Source organism: Ambystoma mexicanum, chromosome 5q (genome assembly GCF_040938575.1).
Source record: "Ambystoma mexicanum isolate Mex_15411 chromosome 5q, UKY_AmexF1_1, whole genome shotgun sequence".
Lineage (NCBI taxonomy): Eukaryota > Metazoa > Chordata > Amphibia > Caudata > Ambystomatidae > Ambystoma > Ambystoma mexicanum.
Window position 1 is genome coordinate 789,987,731 of NC_090933.1, and position 23,151 is coordinate 790,010,881.

Genomic DNA, 23,151 nt, shown 5'->3' on the forward strand with positions numbered 1-23,151 from the left:
TCATGGCTCGTGTCTCCCCTGTTCACCCCCACCCCCTGCTCATGCCCCGTGTCTGTCTCCTGTTCCCCCCACCCGCTCATGCCCCGTGTTTCTCTCTTGTTGCTCCCCACCCCCCGCTCATGTCCTGTGTCTGTCTCCTGTTGTCCCCACCCCCCGCTCATGCCCCGTGTCTGTCTCCTGTTCCTCCCACCCCCCGCTCATGCCCCGTGTCTGTCTCCTGTTGCCCCACCCCCCGCTCATGCCCCGTGTCTGTCTCCTGTTCTCCCCACCCCCAGCTCATGCCCTGTGTCTGTGCCTGTTGCCCCCACCCCGCGTCTCTCTCCTGTTGCCCCCCACCCCCCGCTCATGCCCCGTGTCTGTCTCCTCTACCCCCCACCCCCCGCTCATGCCTGTGTCTGTCTCCTGTTCCCCCCACCCGCTCATGCCCCATGTCTCTCTCCTGTTGCCCCCCAGCCCCTGCTCATGCCCCGTGTCTGTCTCCTGTACCCCCCACCCCCCGCTCATGCCCCGTGTCTGTCTCCTGTTCCCCCCACCCGCTCATGCCCAGTGTCTCTCTCCTGTTCCCCCCACCCGCTCATGCCCCGTGTCTCTCTCCTGTACCCACCCACCCCCTGCTCATGCCCCGTGTCTGTCTCCTGTTGCCCCCCACCCATGCCCCGTGTCTGTCACCTGTTCCCCCACCCCCCGCTCATGCCCCGTGTCTGTCTCCTATTGCCCCCAAACCCCCGCTCATGCCCCGTGTCTGTCTCCTGTTCTCCCCACCCCCGCTTATGCCCCGTATCTGTCTCCTTTTCCCCCTACTCCCCACCCCCCGCTCATGCCCCGTGTCTGTCTCCTGTTCTCCCCACCCCCCCGCTCATGCCCCGTGTCTGTCTCCTGTTGCCCCCACCCTCCCTCTTGCCCCGTGTCTCTCTCCTGTTGCCCCCCACCCCCTGCTCATGCCCCGTGTATGTCTCCTGTACCCCCCACCCCCGCTCATTCCCCGTGTCTCCCTCCTGTTGCCCCCACCACCGCTCATGTCCCATGTCTTCCTCTTGTCCCCCCTCCTATGATGCCCCTTGTTGACCTCTTGTTCCCCCACCCCCTGCTCATGCCCCGTGTCACAGGGCATGAGCGGGGGTGGGGGCCCTACCTTGCCTTACCCCCGCTCATGCCCCGTGTCTCTCCTGTTCACCCCCGCTCATGCTCTGTGTCTGTCTCCCTCCTTTTCCCCCCGCTCATGGCTCGTGTCTCCCCTGTTCACCCCCACCCCCTGCTCATGCCCCGTGTCTGTCTCCTGTTCCCCCCACCCGCTCATGCCCCGTGTCTCTCTCCTGTTGCCCCCCCGCTAATGCCCTGTGTCTGTCTCCTGTTCCCCCCACCTGCTCATGCCATGTGTCTCTCTCCTGTTGCCCCCACCCCCTGCTCATGCCTCGTGTCTGTCTCCTGTACCCCCCACCCCCCGCTCATGCCCCGTGTCTGTCTGCTGTTGCCCCCACCCATGCTCCGTGTCTGTCTCCTGTACTCCCCCACCCCCCGCTCATGCCCCGTGTCTCTCTCCTGTTGCCCCCCACACCCCGCTCATGCCCCGTGTCTGTCTCCTATTGCCCCCAAACCCCCGCTCATGCCCCGTGTCTGTCTCCTGTTCTCCCCACCCCCGCTCATGCCCCGTATCTGTCTCCTCTTCCCCCCTCTCCCCACACCCCGCTCATGCCTCGTGTCTGTCTCCTGTTCTCCCCACCCCCCCGCTCATGCCCCGTGTCTGTCTCCTGTTGCCCCCCACTCCCCCTCTTGCCCCGTGTCTCTCTCCTGTTGCCCCCCACCCCCTGCTCATGCCCCGTGTATGTCTCCTGTACCCCCCACCCCCGCTCATTCCCCGTGTCTCCCTCCTGTTGCCCCCACCACCGCTCATGCCCCGTGTCTTCCTCTTGTCCCCCCTCCTATGATGCCCCTTGTTGACCTCTTGTTCCCCCACCCCCTGCTCATGCCCCGTGTCTTCCTCTTGTCCCCCCTCCTATGATGCCCCTTGTTGACCTCTTATTCCACCCACCCCCCGCTCATGCCCCGTGTCTCCCTTCTTCCCCCATCCCCCGCTCGTGCACCGTGTCTTCCTTTCCCCACACTCCCCGCTCGTGCCCTGTGTCTCCCTTCTCCCCCCCACCACCTCCCGCTCATGCCCCGTGTCTGCACTGTTGGAACAGGGCAGACACAGGGCATGAGCGGGGCCCTACCTTGCCTTACCCCCGCTCATGCCCCGTGTCTCTCCTGTTCACCCCCGCTCATGCTCTGTGTCTGTCTCCCTCCTTTTCCCCCCGCTCATGGCTCGTGTCTCCCCTGTTCACCCCCACCCCCTGCTCATGCCCCGTGTCTGTCTCCTGTTCCCCCCACCCGCTCATGCCCCGTGTCTCTCTCTTGTTGTTCCCCACCCCCCGCTCATGTCCTGTGTCTGTCTCCTGTTCTCCCCACCCCCCGCTCATGCCCCGTGTCTGTCTCCTGTTCCTCCCACCCCCCGCTCATGCCCCGTGTCTGTCTCCTGTTCCTCCCACCCCCGCTCATGCCCCGTGTCTGTCTCCTGTTGCCCCCCAACCCCTCCGCTCATGCCCCGTGTCTGTTCTCCCCACCCCCCGCTCATGCCCCGTGTCTGTTGTTCCCCCACCCCCCACTCATGCCCCGTGTCTGTCTCCTTTTCCCCTCACCCCTCGCTCATGCCCCGTGTCTTTCTCCTGTTCCCCCACCCCTCGCTCATGCCCTGAGTCTTTCTCCTGTTCCCCCTACCCCCCGCTCATGCCCCGTGTCTCTCCTGTTGCCCCCCACCCCCGCTCATGTCCCGTGTCTCTCCTGTTGCCCCCCACCCCTCGCTCATGCCCCGTGTCTGTCCCCTGTTGCCCCCCACCCCCCGCTCATGCCCCGTGTCTGTCTCCTGTTCTCCCCAGCCCCGCTCATGCTCCGTGACTGTCTCCTGTTCCCCCCACCCCCGCTCATGCACCGTGTCTGTCTCCTGTTGCCCCCCACCCCCGCTCATGCCCCGTGTCTGTCCCCTGTTGCCCCCCACCCCCCGCTCATGCCCCGTGTCTGTCTCCTGTTTCCCCCCACCCCCGCTCATGCCCCGTGTCTCTCTCCTGTTGCCCACCACCCCCCGCTCATGCCCCATGTTTGTCTCCTGTACCCCCCCACCCCACGCTCAAGCCACGTGTCTGTCTCTTGTACCACCCACCCACGCTCATGCCCCGTGTCTGTCTCCTGTTGCCCCCCCGCTAATGCCCTGTGTCTGTCTCCTGTTCCCCCCACCTGCTCATGCCATGTGTCTCTCTCCTGTTGCCCCCACCCCCTGCTCATGCCTCGTGTCTGTCTCCTGTACCCCCACCCCCCGCTCATGCCCCGTGTCTGTCTGCTGTTGCCCCACCCATGCTCCGTGTCTGTCTCCTGTACTCCCCCACCCCCCGCTCATGCCCCGTGTCTCTCTCCTGTTGCCCCCCACACCCCGCTCATGCCCCGTGTCTGTCTCCTATTGCCCCCAAACCCCCGCTCATGCCCCGTGTCTGTCTCCTGTTCTCCCCACCCCCGCTCATGCCCCGTATCTGTCTCCTCTTCCCCCCAGTCCCCACACCCTGCTCATGCCCCGTGTCTGTCTCCTGTTGCCCCCCACTCCCCCTCTTGCCCCGTGTCTCTCTCCTGTTGCCCCCCACCCCCTGCTCATGCCCCGTGTATGTCTCCTGTACCCCCCACCCCCGCTCATTCCCCGTGTCTCCCTCCTGTTGCCCCCACCACCGCTCATGCCCCGTGTCTTCCTCTTGTCCCCCCTCCTATGATGCCCCTTGTTGACCTCTTGTTCCCCCAACCCCTGCTCATGCCCCGTGTCTTCCTCTTGTCCCCCCTCCTATGATGCCCCTTGTTGACCTCTTATTCCACCCACCCCCCGCTCATGCCCCGTGTCTCCCTTCTTCCCCCATCCCCCGCTCATGCACTGTGTCTTCCTTTCCCCCCACTCCCCGCTCGTGCCCTGTGTCTCCCTTCTCCCCCCCGCCACCTCCCGCTCATGCCCCGTGTCTGCACTGTTGGAACAGGGCAGACACAGGGCATGAGCGGGGGTGGGGGCCCTACCTTGCCTTACCATGCCCCGTGTCTCTCCTGTTCACCCCCGCTCATGCTTTGTGTCTGTCTCCCTCCTTTTCCCCCCGCTCATGGCTCGTGTCTCCCCTGTTCACCCCCACCCCCTGCTCATGCCCCGTGTCTGTCTCCTGTTCCCCCCACCCGCTCATGCCCCGTGTTTCTCTCTTGTTGCTCCCCACCCCCCGCTCATGTCCTGTGTCTGTCTCCTGTTGTCCCCACCCCCCGCTCATGCCCCGTGTCTGTCTCCTGTTCCTCCCACCCCCCGCTCATGCCCCGTGTCTGTCTCCTGTTGCCCCACCCCCCGCTCATGCCCCGTGTCTGTCTCCTGTTCTCCCCACCCCCAGCTCATGCCCTGTGTCTGTGCCTGTTGCCCCCACCCCCGCGTCTCTCTCCTGTTGCCCCCCACCCCCCGCTCATGCCCCGTGTCTGTCTCCTCTACCCCCCACCCCCCGCTCATGCCTGTGTCTGTCTCCTGTTCCCCCCACCCGCTCATGCCCCATGTCTCTCTCCTGTTGCCCCCCAGCCCCTGCTCATGCCCCGTGTCTGTCTCCTGTACCCCCCACCCCCCGCTCATGCCCCGTGTCTGTCTCCTGTTCCCCCCACCCGCTCATGCCCAGTGTCTCTCTCCTGTTCCCCCCACCCGCTCATGCCCCGTGTCTCTCTCCTGTACCCACCCACCCCCTGCTCATGCCCCGTGTCTGTCTCCTGTTGCCCCCCACCCATGCCCCGTGTCTGTCACCTGTTCCCCCACCCCCCGCTCATGCCCCGTGTCTGTCTCCTATTGCCCCCAAACCCCCGCTCATGCCCCGTGTCTGTCTCCTGTTCTCCCCACCCCCGCTTATGCCCCGTATCTGTCTCCTTTTCCCCCTACTCCCCACCCCCCGCTCATGCCCCGTGTCTGTCTCCTGTTCTCCCCACCCCCCCGCTCATGCCCCGTGTCTGTCTCCTGTTGCCCCCACCCTCCCTCTTGCCCCGTGTCTCTCTCCTGTTGCCCCCCACCCCCTGCTCATGCCCCGTGTATGTCTCCTGTACCCCCCACCCCCGCTCATTCCCCGTGTCTCCCTCCTGTTGCCCCCACCACCGCTCATGTCCCATGTCTTCCTCTTGTCCCCCCTCCTATGATGCCCCTTGTTGACCTCTTGTTCCCCCACCCCCTGCTCATGCCCCGTGTCTTCCTCTTGTCTCCCCTCCTATGATGCCCCTTGTTGACCTCTTATTCCACCCACCCCCCGCTCATGCCCCGTGTCTCCCTTCTTCCCCCATCCCCCGCTCATGCACCGTGTCTTCCTTTCCCCCCACTCCCCGCTCGTGCCCTGTGTCTCCCTTCTCCCCCCCGCCACCTCCCGCTCATGCCCCGTGTCTGCACTGTTGGAACAGGGCAGACACAGGGCATGAGCGGGGGTGGGGGCCCTACCTTGCCTTACCCCCGCTCATGCCCCGTGTCTCTCCTGTTCACCCCCGCTCATGCTCTGTGTCTGTCTCCCTCCTTTTCCCCCCGCTCATGGCTCGTGTCTCCCCTGTTCACCCCCACCCCCTGCTCATGCCCCGTGTCTGTCTCCTGTTCCCCCCACCCGCTCATGCCCCGTGTCTCTCTCTTGTTGCTCCCCACCCCCCGCTCATGTCCTGTGTCTGTCTCCTGTTCTCCCCACCCCCCGCTCATGCCCCGTGTCTGTCTCCTGTTCCTCCCACCCCCCGCTCATGCCCCATGTCTGTCTCCTGTTGACCCACCCCCCGCTCTTGCCCCGTGTCTGTCTCCTGTTCTCCCCACCCCCAGCTCATGCCCTGTGTCTGTGCCTGTTGCCCCCACCCCAGCGTCTCTCTCCTGTTGCCCCCCACCCCCCGCTCATGCCCCGTGTCTGTCTCCTCTACCCCCCACCCCCCGCTCATGCCTGTGTCTGTCTCCTGTTCCCCCACCCGCTCATGCCCCGTGTCTCTCTCCTGTTGCCCCCCAGCCCCTGCTCATGCCCCGTGTCTGTTTCCTGTACCCTCCACCCCCCGCTCATGCCCCGTGTCTGTCTCCTGTTGCCCCCCACTCCCCCTCTTGCCCCGTGTCTCTCTCCTGTTGCCCCCCACCCCCTGCTCATGCCCCGTGTATGTCTCCTGTACCCCCCACCCCCGCTCATTCCCCGTGTCTCCCTCCTGTTGCCCCCACCACCGCTCATGCCCCGTGTCTTCCTCTTGTCCCCCCTCCTATGATGCCCCTTGTTGACCTCTTATTCCACCCACCCCCCGCTCATGCCCCGTGTCTCCCTTCTTCCCCCATCCCCCGCTCATGCACCGTGTCTTCCTTTCCTCCCACTCCCCGCTCGTGCCCTGTGTCTCCCTTCTCCCCCCCGCCACCTCCCGCTCATGCCCCGTGTCTGCACTGTTGGAACAGGGCAGACACAGGGCATGAGCGGGGGTGGGGGCCCTACCTTGCCTTACCCCCGCTCATGCCCCGTGTCTCTCCTGTTCACCCCCGCTCATGCTTTGTGTCTGTCTCCCTCCTTTTCCCCCCGCTCATGGCTCGTGTCTCCCCTGTTCACCCCCACCCCCTGCTCATGCCCCGTGTCTGTCTCCTGTTCCCCCCACCCGCTCATGCCCCGTGTCTCTCTCTTGTTGCTCCCCACCCCCCGCTCATGTCCTGTGTCTGTCTCCTGTTCTCCCCACCCCCCGCTCATGCCCCGTGTCTGTCTCCTGTTCCTCCCACCCCCCGCTCATGCCCCGTGTCTGTCTCCTGTTGCCCCACCCCCCGCTCATGCCCCGTGTCTGTCTCCTGTTCTCCCCACCCCCAGCTCATGCCCTGTGTCTGTGCCTGTTGCCCCCACCCCCGCGTCTCTCTCCTGTTGCCCCCCACCCCCCGCTCATGCCCCGTGTCTGTCTCCTCTACCCCCCACCCCCCGCTCATGCCTGTGTCTGTCTCCTGTTCCCCCCACCCGCTCATGCCCCATGTCTCTCTCCTGTTGCCCCCCAGCCCCTGCTCATGCCCCGTGTCTGTCTCCTGTACCCCCCACCCCCCACTCATGCCCCGTGTCTGTCTCCTGTTCCCCCCACCCGCTCATGCCCAGTGTCTCTCTCCTGTTCCCCCCACCCGCTCATGCCCCGTGTCTCTCTCCTGTACCCACCCATCCCCTGCTCATGCCCCGTGTCTGTCTCCTGTTGCCCCCCACCCATGCCCCGTGTCTGTCACCTGTTCCCCCACCCCCCGCTCATGCCCCGTGTCTGTCTCCTGTTCTCCCCACCCCCGCTTATGCCCCGTATCTGTCTCCTCTTCCCCCCACTCCCCACCCCCCGCTCATGCCCCGTGTCTGTCTCCTGTTCTCCCCACCCCCCCGCTCATGCCCCGTGTCTGTCTCCTGTTGCCCCCACCCTCCCTCTTGCCCCGTGTCTCTCTCCTGTTGCCCCCACCCCCTGCTCATGCCCCGTGTATGTCTCTTGTACCCCCCACCCCCGCTCATTCCCCGTGTCTCCCTCCTGTTGCCCCCACCACCGCTCATGCCCCGTGTCTTCCTCTTGTCCCCCCTCCTATGATGCCCCTTGTTGACCTCTTGTTCCCCCACCCCCTGCTCATGCCCCGTGTCTTCCTCTTGTCTCCCCTCCTATGATGCCCCTTGTTGACCTCTTATTCCACCCACCCCCCGCTCATGCCCCGTGTCTCCCTTCTTCCCCCATCCCCCGCTCATGCACTGTGTCTTCCTTTCCCCCCACTCCCCGCTCGTGCCCTGTGTCTCCCTTCTCCCCCCCGCCACCTCCCGCTCATGCCCCGTGTCTGCACTGTTGGAACAGGGCAGACACAGGGCATGAGCGGGGGTGGGGGCCCTACCTTGCCTTACCCCCGCTCATGCCCCGTGTCTCTCCTGTTCACCCCCGCTCATGCTCTGTGTCTGTCTCCCTCCTTTTCCCCCCGCTCATGGCTCGTGTCTCCCCTGTTCACCCCCACCCCCTGCTCATGCCCCGTGTCTGTCTCCTGTTCCCCCCACCCGCTCATTCCCCGTGTCTCTCTCTTGTTGCTCCCCACCCCCCGCTCATGTCCTGTGTCTGTCTCCTGTTCTCCCCACCCCCCGCTCATGCCCCGTGTCTGTCTCCTGTTCCTCCCACCCCCCGCTCATGCCCCGTGTCTGTCTCCTGTTGCCCCACCCCCCGCTCTTGCCCCGTGTCTGTCTCCTGTTCTCCCCACCCCCAGCTCATGCCCTGTGTCTGTGCCTGTTGCCCCCACCCCCGCGTCTCTCTCCTGTTGCCCCCACCCCCCGCTCATGCCCCGTGTCTGTCTCCTCTACCCCCCACCCCCCGCTCATGCCTGTGTCTGTCTCCTGTTCCCCCACCCGCTCATGCCCCGTGTCTCTCTCCTGTTGCCCCCCAGCCCCTGCTCATGCCCCGTGTCTGTCTCCTGTACCCCCCACCCCCCGCTCATGCCCCGTGTCTGTCTCCTGTTGCCCCCCACTCCCCCTCTTGCCCCGTGTCTCTCTCCTGTTGCCCCCCACCCCCTGCTCATGCCCCGTGTATGTCTCCTGTACCCCCCACCCCCGCTCATTCCCCGTGTCTCCCTCCTGTTGCCCCCACCACCGCTCATGCCCCGTGTCTTCCTCTTGTCCCCCCTCCTATGATGCCCCTTGTTGACCTCTTGTTCCCCCACCCCCTGCTCATGCCCCGTGTCTTCCTCTTGTCCCCCCTCCTATGATGCCCCTTGTTGACCTCTTATTCCACCCACCCCCCGCTCATGCCCCGTGTCTCCGTTCTTCCCCCATCCCCCGCTCATGCACCGTGTCTTCCTTTCCCCCCACTCCCCGCTCGTGCCCTGTGTCTCCCTTCTCCCCCCCGCCACCTCCCGCTCATGCCCCGTGTCTGCACTGTTGGAACAGGGCAGACACAGGGCATGAGCGGGGGTGGGGGCCCTACCTTGCCTTACCCCCGCTCATGCCCCGTGTCTCTCCTGTTCACCCCCGCTCATGCTTTGTGTCTGTCTCCCTCCTTTTCCCCCCGCTCATGGCTCGTGTCTCCCCTGTTCACCCCCACCCCCTGCTCATGCCCCGTGTCTGTCTCCTGTTCCCCCCACCCGCTCATGCCCCGTGTCTCTCTCTTGTTGCTCCCCACCCCCCGCTCATGTCCTGTGTATGTCTCCTGTTCTCCCCACCCCCCGCTCATGCCCTGTGTCTGTGCCTGTTGCCCCCACCCCCGCGTCTCTCTCCTGTTGCTCCCCACCCCCCGCTCATGCCCCGTGTCTGTCTCCTCTACCCCCCACCCCCCGCTCATGCCTGTGTCTGTCTCCTGTTCCCCCCACCCGCTCATGCCCCATGTCTCTCTCCTGTTGCCCCCCAGCCCCTGCTCATGCCCCGTGTCTGTCTCCTGTACCCCCCACCCCCCGCTCATGCCCCGTGTCTGTCTCCTGTTCCCCCCACCCGCTCATGCCCAGTGTCTCTCTCCTGTTCCCCCCACCCGCTCATGCCCCGTGTCTCTCTCCTGTACCCACCCACCCCCTGCTCATGCCCCGTGTCTGTCTCCTGTTGCCCCCCACCCATGCCCCGTGTCTGTCACCTGTTCCCCCACCCCCCGCTCATGCCCCGTGTGTGTCTCCTATTGCCCCCAAACCCCCGTTCATGCCCCGTGTCTGTCTCCTGTTCTCCCCACCCCCACTTATGCCCCGTATCTGTCTCCTCTTCCCCCCACTCCCCACCCCCCGCTCATGCCCCGTGTCTGTCTCCTGTTCTCCCCACCCCCCCGCTCATGCCCCGTGTCTGTCTCCTGTTGCCCCCACCCTCCCTCTTGCCCCGTGTCTCTCTCCTGTTGCCCCCCACCCCCTGCTCATGCCCCATGTATGTCTCCTGTACCCCCCACCCCCGCTCATTCCCCGTGTCTCCCTCCTGTTGCCCCCACCACTGCTCATGCCCCGTGTCTTCCTCTTGTCCCCCCTCCTATGATGCCCCTTGTTGACCTCTTGTTCCCCCACCCCCTGCTCATGCCCCGTGTCTTCCTCTTGTCTCCCCTCCTATGATGCCCCTTGTTGACCTCTTATTCCACCCACCCCCGCTCATGCCCCGTGTCTCCCTTCTTCCCCCATCCCCCGCTCATGCACCGTGTCTTCCTTTCCCCCCACTCCCCGCTCGTGCCCTGTGTCTCCCTTCTCCCCCACGCCACCTCCCGCTCATGCCCCGTGTCTGCACTGTTGGAACAGGGCAGACACAGGGCATGAGCGGGGGTGGGGGCCCTACCTTGCCTTACCCCCGCTCATGCCCCGTGTCTCTCCTGTTCACCCCCGCTCATGCTCTGTGTCTGTCTCCCTCCTTTTCCCCCCGCTCATGGCTCGTGTCTCCCCTGTTCACCCCCACCCCCTGCTCATGCCCCGTGTCTGTGTCCTGTTCCCCCCACCCGCTCATGCCCCGTGTCTCTCTCTTGTTGCTCCCCACCCCCCGCTCATGCCCCATGTCTGTCTCCTGTTCCTCCCACCCCCCGCTCATGCCCCGTGTCTGTCTCCTGTTGCCCCACCCCCCCGCTCATGCCCCGTGTCTGTCTCCTGTTCTCCCCACCCCCAGCTCATGCCCTGTGTCTGTGCCTGTTGCCCCCACCCCCTCGTCTCTCTCCTGTTGCCCCCCACCCCCCGCTCATGCCCCGTTTCTGTCTCCTCTACCCCCCACCCCCCGCTCATGCCTGTGTCTGTCTCCTGTTCCCCCCACCCGCTCATGCCCCGTGTCTCTCTCCTGTTGCCCCCCAGCCCCTGCTCATGCCCCGTGTCTGTCTCCTGTACCCCCCACCCCCCGCTCATGCCACGTGTCTGTCTCCTGTTCCCCCCACCCGCTCATGCCCAGTGTCTCTCTCCTGTTCCCCCCACCCGCTCATGCCCCGTGTCTCTCTCCTGTACCCCTCACCCCCTGCTCATGCCCCGTGTCTGTCTCCTGTTGCCCCCCACCCATGCCCCGTGTCTGTCACCTGTTCCCCCCACCCCCCGCTCATGCCCCGTGTCTGTCTCCTATTGCCCCCAAACCCCCGCTCATGCCCAGTGTCTCTCTCCTGTTCCCCCCACCCGCTCATGCCCCGTGTCTCTCTCCTGTACCCCTCACCCCCTGCTCATGCCCCGTGTCTGTCTCCTGTTGCCCCCCACCCATGCCCCGTGTCTCTCTCCTGTACCCCTCACCCCCTGCTCATGCCCCGTGTCTGTCTCCTGTTGCCCCCCACCCATGCCCCGTGTCTCTCTCCTGTTCCCCCCACCCGCTCATGCCCCGTGTCTCTCTCCTGTACCCACCCATCCCCTGCTCATGCCCCGTGTCTGTCTCCTGTTGCCCCCCACCCATGCCCCGTGTCTGTCACCTGTTCCCCCACCCCCCGCTCATGCCCCGTGTCTGTCTCCTGTTCTCCCCACCCCCGCTTATGCCCCGTATCTGTCTCCTCTTCCCCCCACTCCCCACCCCCCGCTCATGCCCCGTGTCTGTCTCCTGTTCTCCCCACCCCCCCGCTCATGCCCCGTGTCTGTCTCCTGTTGCCCCCACCCTCCCTCTTGCCCCGTGTCTCTCTCCTGTTGCCCCCACCCCCTGCTCATGCCCCGTGTATGTCTCTTGTACCCCCCACCCCCGCTCATTCCCCGTGTCTCCCTCCTGTTGCCCCCACCACCGCTCATGCCCCGTGTCTTCCTCTTGTCCCCCCTCCTATGATGCCCCTTGTTGACCTCTTGTTCCCCCACCCCCTGCTCATGCCCCGTGTCTTCCTCTTGTCTCCCCTCCTATGATGCCCCTTGTTGACCTCTTATTCCACCCACCCCCCGCTCATGCCCCGTGTCTCCCTTCTTCCCCCATCCCCCGCTCATGCACTGTGTCTTCCTTTCCCCCCACTCCCCGCTCGTGCCCTGTGTCTCCCTTCTCCCCCCCGCCACCTCCCGCTCATGCCCCGTGTCTGCACTGTTGGAACAGGGCAGACACAGGGCATGAGCGGGGGTGGGGGCCCTACCTTGCCTTACCCCCGCTCATGCCCCGTGTCTCTCCTGTTCACCCCCGCTCATGCTCTGTGTCTGTCTCCCTCCTTTTCCCCCCGCTCATGGCTCGTGTCTCCCCTGTTCACCCCCACCCCCTGCTCATGCCCCGTGTCTGTCTCCTGTTCCCCCCACCCGCTCATTCCCCGTGTCTCTCTCTTGTTGCTCCCCACCCCCCGCTCATGTCCTGTGTCTGTCTCCTGTTCTCCCCACCCCCCGCTCATGCCCCGTGTCTGTCTCCTGTTCCTCCCACCCCCCGCTCATGCCCCGTGTCTGTCTCCTGTTGCCCCACCCCCCGCTCTTGCCCCGTGTCTGTCTCCTGTTCTCCCCACCCCCAGCTCATGCCCTGTGTCTGTGCCTGTTGCCCCCACCCCCGCGTCTCTCTCCTGTTGCCCCCACCCCCCGCTCATGCCCCGTGTCTGTCTCCTCTACCCCCCACCCCCCGCTCATGCCTGTGTCTGTCTCCTGTTCCCCCACCCGCTCATGCCCCGTGTCTCTCTCCTGTTGCCCCCCAGCCCCTGCTCATGCCCCGTGTCTGTCTCCTGTACCCCCCACCCCCCGCTCATGCCCCGTGTCTGTCTCCTGTTGCCCCCCACTCCCCCTCTTGCCCCGTGTCTCTCTCCTGTTGCCCCCCACCCCCTGCTCATGCCCCGTGTATGTCTCCTGTACCCCCCACCCCCGCTCATTCCCCGTGTCTCCCTCCTGTTGCCCCCACCACCGCTCATGCCCCGTGTCTTCCTCTTGTCCCCCCTCCTATGATGCCCCTTGTTGACCTCTTGTTCCCCCACCCCCTGCTCATGCCCCGTGTCTTCCTCTTGTCCCCCCTCCTATGATGCCCCTTGTTGACCTCTTATTCCACCCACCCCCCGCTCATGCCCCGTGTCTCCGTTCTTCCCCCATCCCCCGCTCATGCACCGTGTCTTCCTTTCCCCCCACTCCCCGCTCGTGCCCTGTGTCTCCCTTCTCCCCCCCGCCACCTCCCGCTCATGCCCCGTGTCTGCACTGTTGGAACAGGGCAGACACAGGGCATGAGCGGGGGTGGGGGCCCTACCTTGCCTTACCCCCGCTCATGCCCCGTGTCTCTCCTGTTCACCCCCGCTCATGCTTTGTGTCTGTCTCCCTCCTTTTCCCCCCGCTCATGGCTCGTGTCTCCCCTGTTCACCCCCACCCCCTGCTCATGCCCCGTGTCTGTCTCCTGTTCCCCCCACCCGCTCATGCCCCGTGTCTCTCTCTTGTTGCTCCCCACCCCCCGCTCATGTCCTGTGTATGTCTCCTGTTCTCCCCACCCCCCGCTCATGCCCTGTGTCTGTGCCTGTTGCCCCCACCCCCGCGTCTCTCTCCTGTTGCTCCCCACCCCCCGCTCATGCCCCGTGTCTGTCTCCTCTACCCCCCACCCCCCGCTCATGCCTGTGTCTGTCTCCTGTTCCCCCCACCCGCTCATGCCCCATGTCTCTCTCCTGTTGCCCCCCAGCCCCTGCTCATGCCCCGTGTCTGTCTCCTGTACCCCCCACCCCCCGCTCATGCCCCGTGTCTGTCTCCTGTTCCCCCCACCCGCTCATGCCCAGTGTCTCTCTCCTGTTCCCCCCACCCGCTCATGCCCCGTGTCTCTCTCCTGTACCCACCCACCCCCTGCTCATGCCCCGTGTCTGTCTCCTGTTGCCCCCCACCCATGCCCCGTGTCTGTCACCTGTTCCCCCACCCCCCGCTCATGCCCCGTGTGTGTCTCCTATTGCCCCCAAACCCCCGTTCATGCCCCGTGTCTGTCTCCTGTTCTCCCCACCCCCACTTATGCCCCGTATCTGTCTCCTCTTCCCCCCACTCCCCACCCCCCGCTCATGCCCCGTGTCTGTCTCCTGTTCTCCCCACCCCCCCGCTCATGCCCCGTGTCTGTCTCCTGTTGCCCCCACCCTCCCTCTTGCCCCGTGTCTCTCTCCTGTTGCCCCCCACCCCCTGCTCATGCCCCATGTATGTCTCCTGTACCCCCCACCCCCGCTCATTCCCCGTGTCTCCCTCCTGTTGCCCCCACCACTGCTCATGCCCCGTGTCTTCCTCTTGTCCCCCCTCCTATGATGCCCCTTGTTGACCTCTTGTTCCCCCACCCCCTGCTCATGCCCCGTGTCTTCCTCTTGTCTCCCCTCCTATGATGCCCCTTGTTGACCTCTTATTCCACCCACCCCCGCTCATGCCCCGTGTCTCCCTTCTTCCCCCATCCCCCGCTCATGCACCGTGTCTTCCTTTCCCCCCACTCCCCGCTCGTGCCCTGTGTCTCCCTTCTCCCCCACGCCACCTCCCGCTCATGCCCCGTGTCTGCACTGTTGGAACAGGGCAGACACAGGGCATGAGCGGGGGTGGGGGCCCTACCTTGCCTTACCCCCGCTCATGCCCCGTGTCTCTCCTGTTCACCCCCGCTCATGCTCTGTGTCTGTCTCCCTCCTTTTCCCCCCGCTCATGGCTCGTGTCTCCCCTGTTCACCCCCACCCCCTGCTCATGCCCCGTGTCTGTGTCCTGTTCCCCCCACCCGCTCATGCCCCGTGTCTCTCTCTTGTTGCTCCCCACCCCCCGCTCATGCCCCATGTCTGTCTCCTGTTCCTCCCACCCCCCGCTCATGCCCCGTGTCTGTCTCCTGTTGCCCCACCCCCCCGCTCATGCCCCGTGTCTGTCTCCTGTTCTCCCCACCCCCAGCTCATGCCCTGTGTCTGTGCCTGTTGCCCCCACCCCCTCGTCTCTCTCCTGTTGCCCCCCACCCCCCGCTCATGCCCCGTTTCTGTCTCCTCTACCCCCCACCCCCCGCTCATGCCTGTGTCTGTCTCCTGTTCCCCCCACCCGCTCATGCCCCGTGTCTCTCTCCTGTTGCCCCCCAGCCCCTGCTCATGCCCCGTGTCTGTCTCCTGTACCCCCCACCCCCCGCTCATGCCACGTGTCTGTCTCCTGTTCCCCCCACCCGCTCATGCCCAGTGTCTCTCTCCTGTTCCCCCCACCCGCTCATGCCCCGTGTCTCTCTCCTGTACCCCTCACCCCCTGCTCATGCCCCGTGTCTGTCTCCTGTTGCCCCCCACCCATGCCCCGTGTCTGTCACCTGTTCCCCCCACCCCCCGCTCATGCCCCGTGTCTGTCTCCTATTGCCCCCAAACCCCCGCTCATGCCCAGTGTCTCTCTCCTGTTCCCCCCACCCGCTCATGCCCCGTGTCTCTCTCCTGTACCCCTCACCCCCTGCTCATGCCCCGTGTCTGTCTCCTGTTGCCCCCCACCCATGCCCCGTGTCTCTCTCCTGTACCCCTCACCCCCTGCTCATGCCCCGTGTCTGTCTCCTGTTGCCCCCCACCCATGCCCCGTGTCTCTCTCCTGTTCCCCCCACCCGCTCATGCCCCGTGTCTCTCTCCTGTACCCACCCATCCCCTGCTCATGCCCCGTGTCTGTCTCCTGTTGCCCCCCACCCATGCCCCGTGTCTGTCACCTGTTCCCCCACCCCCCGCTCATGCCCCGTGTCTGTCTCCTGTTCTCCCCACCCCCGCTTATGCCCCGTATCTGTCTCCTCTTCCCCCCACTCCCCACCCCCCGCTCATGCCCCGTGTCTGTCTCCTGTTCTCCCCACCCCCCCGCTCATGCCCCGTGTCTGTCTCCTGTTGCCCCCACCCTCCCTCTTGCCCCGTGTCTCTCTCCTGTTGCCCCCACCCCCTGCTCATGCCCCGTGTATGTCTCTTGTACCCCCCACCCCCGCTCATTCCCCGTGTCTCCCTCCTGTTGCCCCCACCACCGCTCATGCCCCGTGTCTTCCTCTTGTCCCCCCTCCTATGATGCCCCTTGTTGACCTCTTGTTCCCCCACCCCCTGCTCATGCCCCGTGTCTTCCTCTTGTCTCCCCTCCTATGATGCCCCTTGTTGACCTCTTATTCCACCCACCCCCCGCTCATGCCCCGTGTCTCCCTTCTTCCCCCATCCCCCGCTCATGCACTGTGTCTTCCTTTCCCCCCACTCCCCGCTCGTGCCCTGTGTCTCCCTTCTCCCCCCCGCCACCTCCCGCTCATGCCCCGTGTCTGCACTGTTGGAACAGGGCAGACACAGGGCATGAGCGGGGGTGGGGGCCCTACCTTGCCTTACCCCCGCTCATGCCCCGTGTCTCTCCTGTTCACCCCCGCTCATGCTCTGTGTCTGTCTCCCTCCTTTTCCCCCCGCTCATGGCTCGTGTCTCCCCTGTTCACCCCCACCCCCTGCTCATGCCCCGTGTCTGTCTCCTGTTCCCCCCACCCGCTCATTCCCCGTGTCTCTCTCTTGTTGCTCCCCACCCCCCGCTCATGTCCTGTGTCTGTCTCCTGTTCTCCCCACCCCCCGCTCATGCCCCGTGTCTGTCTCCTGTTCCTCCCACCCCCCGCTCATGCCCCGTGTCTGTCTCCTGTTGCCCCACCCCCCGCTCTTGCCCCGTGTCTGTCTCCTGTTCTCCCCACCCCCAGCTCATGCCCTGTGTCTGTGCCTGTTGCCCCCACCCCCGCGTCTCTCTCCTGTTGCCCCCACCCCCCGCTCATGCCCCGTGTCTGTCTCCTCTACCCCCCACCCCCCGCTCATGCCTGTGTCTGTCTCCTGTTCCCCCACCCGCTCATGCCCCGTGTCTCTCTCCTGTTGCCCCCCAGCCCCTGCTCATGCCCCGTGTCTGTCTCCTGTACCCCCCACCCCCCGCTCATGCCCCGTGTCTGTCTCCTGTTGCCCCCCACTCCCCCTCTTGCCCCGTGTCTCTCTCCTGTTGCCCCCCACCCCCTGCTCATGCCCCGTGTATGTCTCCTGTACCCCCCACCCCCGCTCATTCCCCGTGTCTCCCTCCTGTTGCCCCCACCACCGCTCATGCCCCGTGTCTTCCTCTTGTCCCCCCTCCTATGATGCCCCTTGTTGACCTCTTGTTCCCCCACCCCCTGCTCATGCCCCGTGTCTTCCTCTTGTCCCCCCTCCTATGATGCCCCTTGTTGACCTCTTATTCCACCCACCCCCCGCTCATGCCCCGTGTCTCCGTTCTTCCCCCATCCCCCGCTCATGCACCGTGTCTTCCTTTCCCCCCACTCCCCGCTCGTGCCCTGTGTCTCCCTTCTCCCCCCCGCCACCTCCCGCTCATGCCCCGTGTCTGCACTGTTGGAACAGGGCAGACACAGGGCATGAGCGGGGGTGGGGGCCCTACCTTGCCTTACCCCCGCTCATGCCCCGTGTCTCTCCTGTTCACCCCCGCTCATGCTTTGTGTCTGTCTCCCTCCTTTTCCCCCCGCTCATGGCTCGTGTCTCCCCTGTTCACCCCCACCCCCTGCTCATGCCCCGTGTCTGTCTCCTGTTCCCCCCACCCGCTCATGCCCCGTGTCTCTCTCTTGTTGCTCCCCACCCCCCGCTCATGTCCTGTGTATGTCTCCTGTTCTCCCCACCCCCCGCTCATGCCCTGTGTCTGTGCCTGTTGCCCCCACCCCCGCGTCTCTCTCCTGTTGCTCCCCACCCCCCGCTCATGCCCCGTGTCTGTCTCCTCTACCCCCCACCCCCCGCTCATGCCTGTGTCTGTCTCCTGTTCCCCCCACCCGCTCATGCCCCATGTCTCTCTCCTGTTGCCCCCCAGCCCCTGCTCATGCCCCGTGTCTGTCTCCTGTACCCCCCACCCCCCGCTCATGCCCCGTGTCTGTCTCCTGTTCCCCCCACCCGCTCATGCCCAGTGTCTCTCTCCTGTTCCCCCCACCCGCTCATGCCCCGTGTCTCTCTCCTGTACCCACCCACCCCCTGCTCATGCCCCGTGTCTGTCTCCTGTTGCCCCCCACCCATGCCCCGTGTCTGTCACCTGTTCCCCCACCCCCCGCTCATGCCCCGTGTGTGTCTCCTATTGCCCCCAAACCCCCGTTCATGCCCCGTGTCTGTCTCCTGTTCTCCCCACCCCCACTTATGCCCCGTATCTGTCTCCTCTTCCCCCCACTCCCCACCCCCCGCTCATGCCCCGTGTCTGTCTCCTGTTCTCCCCACCCCCCCGCTCATGCCCCGTGTCTGTCTCCTGTTGCCCCCACCCTCCCTCTTGCCCCGTGTCTCTCTCCTGTTGCCCCCCACCCCCTGCTCATGCCCCATGTATGTCTCCTGTACCCCCCACCCCCGCTCATTCCCCGTGTCTCCCTCCTGTTGCCCCCACCACTGCTCATGCCCCGTGTCTTCCTCTTGTCCCCCCTCCTATGATGCCCCTTGTTGACCTCTTGTTCCCCCACCCCCTGCTCATGCCCCGTGTCTTCCTCTTGTCTCCCCTCCTATGATGCCCCTTGTTGACCTCTTATTCCACCCACCCCCGCTCATGCCCCGTGTCTCCCTTCTTCCCCCATCCCCCGCTCATGCACCGTGTCTTCCTTTCCCCCCACTCCCCGCTCGTGCCCTGTGTCTCCCTTCTCCCCCACGCCACCTCCCGCTCATGCCCCGTGTCTGCACTGTTGGAACAGGGCAGACACAGGGCATGAGCGGGGGTGGGGGCCCTACCTTGCCTTACCCCCGCTCATGCCCCGTGTCTCTCCTGTTCACCCCCGCTCATGCTCTGTGTCTGTCTCCCTCCTTTTCCCCCCGCTCATGGCTCGTGTCTCCCCTGTTCACCCCCACCCCCTGCTCATGCCCCGTGTCTGTGTCCTGTTCCCCCCACCCGCTCATGCCCCGTGTCTCTCTCTTGTTGCTCCCCACCCCCCGCTCATGCCCCATGTCTGTCTCCTGTTCCTCCCACCCCCCGCTCATGCCCCGTGTCTGTCTCCTGTTGCCCCACCCCCCCGCTCATGCCCCGTGTCTGTCTCCTGTTCTCCCCACCCCCAGCTCATGCCCTGTGTCTGTGCCTGTTGCCCCCACCCCCTCGTCTCTCTCCTGTTGCCCCCCACCCCCCGCTCATGCCCCGTTTCTGTCTCCTCTACCCCCCACCCCCCGCTCATGCCTGTGTCTGTCTCCTGTTCCCCCCACCCGCTCATGCCCCGTGTCTCTCTCCTGTTGCCCCCCAGCCCCTGCTCATGCCCCGTGTCTGTCTCCTGTACCCCCCACCCCCCGCTCATGCCACGTGTCTGTCTCCTGTTCCCCCCACCCGCTCATGCCCAGTGTCTCTCTCCTGTTCCCCCCACCCGCTCATGCCCCGTGTCTCTCTCCTGTACCCCTCACCCCCTGCTCATGCCCCGTGTCTGTCTCCTGTTGCCCCCCACCCATGCCCCGTGTCTGTCACCTGTTCCCCCCACCCCCCGCTCATGCCCCGTGTCTGTCTCCTATTGCCCCCAAACCCCCGCTCATGCCCCGTGTCTGTCTCCTGTTCTCCCCACCCCCGCTCATGCCCCGTATCTGTCTCCTCTTCTCCCCACTCCCCACCCCCCGCTCATGCCCCGTGTCTGTCTCCTGTTCTCCCCACCCCCCCGCTCATGCCCCGTGTCTGTCTCCTGTTGCCCCCCACCCTCCCTCTTGCCCCGTGTCTCTCTCCTGTTGCCCCCCACCCCCTGCTCATGCCCCGTGTATGTCTCCTGTACCACCCACCCCCGCTCATTCCCCGTGTCTCCCTCCTGTTGCCCCCACCACCGCTCATGCCCCGTGTCTTCCTCTTGTCCCCCCTCCTATGATGCCCCTTGTTGACCTCTTGTTCCCCCACCCCCTGCTCATGCCCCGTGTCTTCCTCTTGTCCCCCCTCCTATGATGCCCCTTGTTGACCTCTTATTCCACCCACCCCCCGCTCATGCCCCGTGTCTCCCTTCTTCCCACTCCCCGCTCGTGCCCTGTGTCTCCCTTCTCCCCCCCGCCACCTCCCGCTCATGCCCCGTGTCTGCACTGTTGGAACAGGGCAGACACAGGGCATGAGCGGGGGTGGGGGCCCTACCTTGCCTTACCCCCGCTCATGCCCCGTGTCTCTCCTGTTCACCCCCGCTCATGCTCTGTGTCTGTCTCCCTCCTTTTCCCCCCGCTCATGGCTCGTGTCTGCCCTGTTCACCCCCACCCCCTGCTCATGTCCCGTGTCTGTCTCCTGTTCCCCCCACCAGCTCATGCCCCGTGTCTCTCTCTTGTTGCTCCCCACCCCCCGCTCATGTCCTGTGTCTGTCTCCTGTTCTCCCCACCCCCCGCTCATGCCCCGTGTCTGTCTCCTGTTCCTCCCACCCCCCGCTCATGCCCCGTGTCTGTCTCCTGTTGCCCCACCCCCTGCTCATGCCCCGTGTCTGTCTCCTGTTCTCCCCACCCCCAGCTCATGCCCTGTGTCTGTGCCTGTTGCCCCCACCCCCGCATCTCTCTCCTGTTGCCCCCCACCCCCGCTCATGCCCCGTGTCTGTCTCCTGTACCCCCCACCCCCGCTCATGCCTGTGTCTGTCTCCTGTTCCCCCCACCCGCTCATGCCCCGTGTCTCTCTCCTGTTGCCCCCCAGACCCTGCTCATGCCCCGTGTCTGTCTCCTGTACCCCCCACCCCCCGCTCATGCCCCGTGTCTGTCTCCTGTTCCCCCACCCGCTCATGCCCAGTGTCTCTCTCCTGTTCCCACCACCCGCTCATGCCCCGTGTCTCTCTCCTGTACCCCCCCACCCCCTGCTCATGCCCCGTGTCTGTCTCCTGTTGCCCCCCACCCATGCCCCGTGTCTGTCACCTGTTCTCCCCACCCCCCGCTCATGCCCCCTGTCTCTCTCCTGTTGCCCCCCACCCCCCGCTCATGCCCCGTGTCTGTCTCCTGTTGCCCCCACCCCCCCCGCTCATGCCCTGTGTCTGTCTCCTGTTCTCCCCACCCCCGCTCATGCCCGGTATCTGTCTCCTGTTCCCCCCACCCCCCGCTCATGCCCCGTATCTGTCTCAGGTTCCCCCCATCCCCTGCTCATGCCCCGTGTCTGTCTCCTGTTGGCCCCACCCCCCGCTCATGCCCGTGTCTGTCTCCTGTTGCCCCCCGCTCATGCCCCGTGTCTCTCTCCTGTTGCCCTCCACCCCCCACTCATGCCCCGTGTCTGTCTCCTGTACCCCCCAACCCCCGCTCATGCCCCGTGTCTCTCTCCTGTTGCCCCCCACCACCACTCATGCCCCGTGTCTTCCTCTTGTCCCCCCTCCTATGATGCCCCTTGTTGACCTCTTGTTCCCCCCACCCCCGCTCATGCCCCATGTCTTCCTCCCGTCCCCCCTCTCCTCGCTGATGCCCTTTGTCTTCCTCCTGTTCCCTCCCACCCCCTGCTCATGCCCTGTGTCTTCCTCTTGTCCCCCCCTCCTATGATGCCCCTTGTTGACCTCTTATTCCACCCACCCCCGCTCATGCCCTGTGTCTCCCTTCTTCCCCCATCCCCCGTTCATGCCCCGTGTCTTCTCCCCCCCCACTCCCCGCTCGTGCCCCGTGTCTGTCTCCTGTTCTCCCCACCCCCTGCTCATGCCCCGTGTCTGTCTCCTGTACCCCCCACCCCCCGCTCATGCCCCGTGTCTGTCTCCTGTTCCCCCACCCGCTCTTGCCCCGTGTCTCTCTCCTGTTGCCCCCCACCCCCTGCTCATGCCCCGTGTATGTCTCCTGTACCCCCCACCCCCGCTCATTCCCCGTGTCTCCCTCCTGTTGCCCCCACCACCGCTCATGCCCCGTGTCTTCCTCTTGTCCCCCCTCCTATGATGCCCCTTGTTGACCTCTTGTTCCCCCACCCCCTGCTCATGCCCCGTGTCTTCCTCTTGTCCCCCCTCCTATGATGCCCCTTGTTGACCTCTTATTCCACCCACCCCCCGCTCATGCCCCGTGTCTCCCTTCTTCCCCCATCCCCCGCTCATGCACCGTGTCTTCCTTTCCCCCCACTCCCCGCTCATGCCCTGTGTCTCCCTTCTCCCCCCCGCCACCTCCCGCTCATGCCCCGTGTCTGCACTGTTGGAACAGGGCAGACACAGGGCATGAGCGGGGGTGGGGGCCCTACCTTGCCTTACCCCCGCTCATGCCCCGTGTCTCTCCTGTTCACCCCCGCTCATGCTCTGTGTCTGTCTCCCTCCTTTTCCCCCCGCTCATGGCTCGTGTCTCCCCTGTTCACCCCCACCCCCTGCTCATGCCCCGTGTCTGTCTCCTGTTCCCCACCCCCCGCTCATGCCCCGTGTCTGTCTCCTGTTCCTCCCACCCCCCGCTCATGCCCCGTGTCTGTCTCCTGTTGCCCCACCCCCCGCTCATGCCCTGTGTCTGTCTCCTGTTCCCCCCACCCCCAGCTCATACCCTGTGTCTGTGCCTGTTGCCCCCACCCCCGCGTCTCTCTCCTGTTGCCCCCCACCCCCCGCTCATGCCCCGTGTCTGTCTCCTCTACCCCCCACCACCCGCTCATGCCTGTGTCTGTCTCCTGTTCCCCCCACCCGCTCATGCCCCATGTCTCTCTCCTGTTGCCCCCCAGCCCCTGCTCATGCCCCGTGTCTGTCTCCTGTACCCCCCACCCCCCGCTCATGCCCCGTGTCTGTCTCCTGTTCCCCCCACCCGCTCATGCCCAGTGTCTCTCTCCTGTTCCCCCCACCCGCTCATGCCCCGTGTCTCTCTCCTGTACCCACCCACCCCCTGCTCATGCCCTGTGTCTGACACCTGTTGCCCCCCACCCATGCCCCGTGTCTGTCACCTGTTCCCCCACCCCCCGCTCATGCCCCGTGTCTGTCTCCTATTGCCCCCAAACCCCCGCTCATGCCCCGTGTCTGTCTCCTGTTCTCCCCACCCCCGCTTATGCCCCGTATCTGTCTCCTCTTCCCCCCACTCCCCACCCCCCGCTCATGCCCCGTGTCTGTCTCCTGTTCTCCCCACCCCCCCGCTCATGCCCCGTGTCTGTCTCCTGTTGCCCCCACCCTCCCTCTTGCCCCGTGTCTCTCTCCTGTTGCCCCCCACCCCCTGCCCATGCCCCGTGTATGTCTCCTGTACCCCCCACCCCCACTCATTCCCCGTGTCTCCCTCCTGTTGCCCCCACCACCGCTCATGCCCCGTGTCTTCCTCTTGTCTCCCCTCCTATGATGCCCCTTGTTGACCTCTTGTTCCCCCACCCCCTGCTCATGCCCCGTGTCTTCCTCTTGTCTCCCCTCCTATGATGCCCCTTGTTGACCTCTTATTCCACCCACCCCCGCTCATGCCCCGTGTCTCCCTTCTTCCCCCATCCCCCGCTCATGCACCGTGTCTTCCTTTCCCCCCACTCCCCGCTCGTGCCCTGTGTCTCCCTTCTCCCCCACG